This window comes from Nicotiana attenuata, chromosome 2, assembly GCF_001879085.1.
Source record: "Nicotiana attenuata strain UT chromosome 2, NIATTr2, whole genome shotgun sequence".
Lineage (NCBI taxonomy): Eukaryota > Viridiplantae > Streptophyta > Magnoliopsida > Solanales > Solanaceae > Nicotiana > Nicotiana attenuata.
Window position 1 is genome coordinate 68,369,747 of NC_031990.1, and position 4,960 is coordinate 68,374,706.

General features: G+C 48.8%; 1 pseudogene; it reads right to left on the reverse strand.

Annotated features, from left to right (window-relative positions):
• On the reverse strand, positions 859–1,277 carry LOC109223019 (annotated as a pseudogene).

Consider the following 4,960-nt stretch of genomic DNA (forward strand, 5'->3'; position numbering starts at 1 on the left):
TGCCGTCATTTCCTATCCTCATTTATTATATTCTCGTTGTTACTTGTTGTATTTTTCCCTTATTGTGAATTGTAGCATTCTTGGTCATTCATGCAGTCTTTACATATTTATATGTCATTTCCATTATTCCTATGATTATACTGTTTATTGACCGGTAGGTGCCTTGACTGTTCCTCGTCACTACTCCATCGAGGTTAGTCTTGATACTTACTGGGTACCGCCGTGGTGTGCTCATGCTACTCTTCTGCACATTTTTGTTGTGCAGATACAGGTACTCCCACTCAGTTATGTCAGCCTTGGAAGGAGGCATATCGGTAGAGACTTCGAGGTATATCTGCTACGTCCGCAGACCGAGGAGTCCCTTTCCAGTTTTCTATAATAAGTATAGCTCTTTCAGCATTTCTCCTTTGTATAGATATTCTTGAGTCAGAGCCTCTTATGTATCCCTTAGCTTGTGATTTGTGAGTTTCCGGGTTCTGGGAATTGTTTCAGGCTTGTGATATTGAGTTGTACTTGCCATGCGGCATTCAGTACAGTTTCCTTTAGATATTTGATTTGATTTTCCTCTATTTTTCCGCAATTATTATATTTCCGCAAATGTTAGGCTTACTTGGTCATGGGGACCAGGTGCCGTCATGACATGTTCACGGTTGGTGAACTAGGGTCGTGACATCGGGGCTGCAATAGACGAAAACCCCTATACAAACCGACGGTAATAGCCTGCTAACCTTAGAAACTCCGGATCTCTGTAGCTGATGCTGGTCTAGGCCAGCTCTTGACTGCCTCAATCTTCTTCGGGTCCACCTGAATACCCTCGGCTGATACAACGTGACCCAGAAATGCTACTGAACTAAGCCAGAACTCACACTTGGAGAACTTGGCATATAACTGACTATCCCTCAGATCTGAAGAACCACTCTGAGGTGTTGCTCGTGCTCCTCCTGACTGCGGGAGTATATCAGAATATCATCAATGAAAACTATCACGAACAAGTCCAAATAAGGCCTGAACACTCGGTTCATCAACTCCATAAATGCTGCTGGGGCATTGGTCAACCCAAATGACATGACTAAAAACTCATAATGCACATACCGAGTGCGGAATGCTGTCTTAGGGACATCGGATGCTCTAATCCTCAACTGGTGGTAGCCAGATCTCAAGTCTATCTTTGAAAACACCTTCGCACCTTGAAGCTGGTCGAACAAATCGTCAATCCTCGGCAGTGGATACTTGTTCTTTTCCGTTACCTTGTTCAACTGCCGGTAATCAATACACATCCTCATCGAACCATCCTTTTTCTTCACAAATAACACCGGCGCACCCCAAGGCGAAACGCTGGGTCTAATAAAACCCTTCTCAAGCAAACCCTACAACTGCTCCTTTAACCTTTCAACTCTGGCGGGGCCATGCGATACGGCGGAATGGAAATGGGCTGGGTGCCCGGACCTAAATCAATACAGAAGTCAATGTCCCTGTCGGGTGGCATACCCGGCAGGTCTGAGGGGAAAACATCTGGAAACTCCCGGACAACAGGCACAGAATCTATAGGAGGAACCTCAGCACTGGAATCACGAACATAGGCCAAATAGGCCAAACACCCCTTCTTGACCATACGTCGAGCCTTCACATATGAGATAACACTGCGAGTGGCATGACCTGGGGTCCCTCTCCACTCCAAACGGGACAAGTCTGGCAAAGCCAAGGTCACGGTCTTGGCGTGACAATCCAAGATAGCATGATACGGGGACAACCAATCCATCCCTAATATAACGTCGAAATCCACCATATCTAAGAGCAATAAATCAACACGGGTCTCAAGACCCTCAAACACTACCACACAGGAACGATGCACTCGGTCGACCACTATAGAATCACCCACCGGTGTAGATACATAAACAGGAATACTCAAAGCATCACTAGGCATGACCAAGTATGGTGCAAAATAGGATGACACATACGAATACGTGGACCCAGGGTCAAATAGCACTGAAGCATCCCTATCCCAGACCAGAATAGTACCTGTAATAACTGCATCTGAAGACTCAGCCTCTGGCCTGGCTGGAAGAGCATAACACTGGGGCTGGGCCCCACCTCCCTGAACCACATCCCTGGAACGGTCGGCTACTGCCTGGCCTCTACCTCTGGCGGTCCGAGCTCCACCTCTATGATCCCTACCTCCACCTCTATGACCTCTACCCCCGCCTCTAGCTGGCTGGGCGGCCGGTGGATCACCTGGTGCCTAAATCATGGGGCGAGGACCCTACTGCTGGGAACTACCCGAAGCTCGAGGGCAAAATCTGACAATGTGACTCAGGTCACCACAACCGTAACAAGCCCTCGGCTGCTGAGACTGCTGACCCTATCGACCTGAATGTCCTCCCCGAAAACTCTGAAGTGGCGGTGCACTGATGGGAGCTGGTGGTGCACTGCAAGACTGCTGATGAGAATAATGCGGCTGAGAACCACTACCGCCTGAAGTACCATGAGAGACCTGGAGAGCTGACTGAAAGGGCCTCGGAGGATGGCCTCTACCATAAGAATCTCTACCTCCAAACGAGGTACCACTGAATCTACCTGCATGACGGGGCCTCTTATCTGACCCATGACCACCTCCCCGTGCAAGAGCCATCTCAACTCTACGGGCCGCATTGGCCGCCTCCTGAAAAGAAATCTCACTCCGGCTCCCATAGCCATCTGGAGACGGATCGGCTAAATAAATCCCTCAATAAACCTGCGCACCCTCTCTCTCTCGGTGGGGAGTATAACAATGGCTTGGCGACCGGGTCTCATACTGTGTGACTGTCATAGAGCCCTGCTGAAGGCGCTCAAACTGCCTGCGAAGAGCATCTCGCTGAGTAACGGGGAGAAACTTCTCCAAGAACAACTCTGCAAACTGGTCCCAAGTCAGAGATGGCGACCCTGCTGGTCTGGCAAAACAATAGTCCCTCCACCAAGTCTTGGCGGATCCAGATAGACGAAAGGTGGCGAAGTCGACCCCATTGGTCTCCGCAATACCCATAGTCCGAAGAACCTCATGGCAGCTATATAAGAAATCCTGGGGGTCCTCTGAAGAAGCATCGCTGAATGTGGTGGTGAAGAGCTTGGTGAACCTATCCAGTCTCCACAAAGCATCTGCGGACATAGCAGCTCCATCGCCGGTCTGAGTCATAATACCCGGCTGGACAGCCACAGCTGAACCACTGGAACCTGAGCCTGGGGAGCTATCTGCTTCGGAGTACGTGTAGCAGGAGTCTGAACTCCTCCTCCAGCCTGAGAAGTGGCTGGTGCTACTGGAAGCAAACCCGCTTGAGAGACGCTCTCCATAAAGCCTACCAACCTGACCAAAGCGTCCTGAAGAACTGGGGTGGCTATAAACCCCTCTGGGACCTGAGCTGGGCCCACCGAAGCTGCTGGGGCTGGAACCTCCTCGTCATAATCAACATGAGGCTCCACCTCTGGGACTGCTGCTCGGGGCTGAGCTCTGCCCCTGCCTCGGCCTCTGGCAAGGCCTCGGCCTCGCCCTCTGCCCCTCGTAGGAGCTGCTGTTGGGGGCTCGGGCTGCTGCGCGGTAGAAGAGGAAGCACGTGTTCTCGCCATTTGCGAAAGGAGATAGTAGAGAGACAATCAGTATTTGAGAAACAGAATCGCACGACAAGAAAGAACAAAAGTGAGATTTTCCTAACTCTGTAGCCTCTGGGGGATAAATACAGACGTCTCCGTACCGATCCCTCAGACTCTACCGAGTTTGTCCGTGAGTTGTGAGACCTATGTAACCTAGTGCTCTGATACCAACTTGTCAAGACTCGGATTTCCCACCCTCGGGAGTCGTGATGGCACCTACTATTAGGAGCTAGGCAAGCCAATTATTTATTATCTCTTTTAACAAGCCTCGACATCATTGAAAACAATGAAACATTTAATAGAAAAGCGGAAGTCTTAAATATAAATAAACTGAAAGCAATGCGGAAGTTCAATACAACTCTACCCAAGAACTGGAGTCACAAACTCACGAACGTCTAGAGAATGCTAAATACAATGTCTGAATAAAAACATAGTTTTGCTTGTTCCGGTACAAAGGATAACAAACTAAAGTAAAGATAGAAGAAACTTCGGGCCTGCGGACGTCAGCAAGGCTACCTCGGTGTCTCCGGACTGAATTTAGCTCCCAAATCTACTATTGCTGTCCAAAAGCTGCTCCGGCACCGTGATCTGTGCAAAAAGATGCACAGAGTGTAGCATCAGTACAACCGACCCCATGTGCTGGTAAGTGCCTGGCCTAACCCCGGCGAAGTAGTGACGAGGCTAGACCGGATGGCCTAACCCCGACGAAGTAGTGACGAGACTAGACCGGACTACCAAACAAACCTGTGCAGTTCAATATATATGTATGCAATATAAAGGTATACAGAAAATAACCAGTCAAGGGGGAGGGGAGCATGCTGTAGGGGCTGTAACAGTTTAGAATACAAAATCAATAAATAAGGGATGGAACGGTACAGCTACAATATCAACGAAAGTAGGAAATCAACAATTGCACGGCACCATCCTTCGTGTTTTTACTCTCATTCTCACCCAAACAATCATATAAAGTGCACGGCATCAACCTTCGTGCTTTTCTTCACATAAACACTCATGTCATGGTACGGAATGACCCTTCGTGCATTAGTCTCAGAACATGGCACGGAATGTCCCTTCGTGCATTAATAATCAAAACATGGCACGGAATGTTCCTTCGTGCATCAATAATCAAACATGGCACGGAATGTTCCTTCGTGCATTAGTAATCAAAACATGGCACGGAATGTTCCTTCGTGCATTAATATATTCTTAACACAATTCGTGCACGGCATCAACCTTCGTGCTTTATCACTCTTCCTCACCCAAGCAACAATCACAACCAATGGGGCGAGGGGATAGACAAACGGTAATAGAAGTCCCGGCAAGGGAAACACAAGTAAAC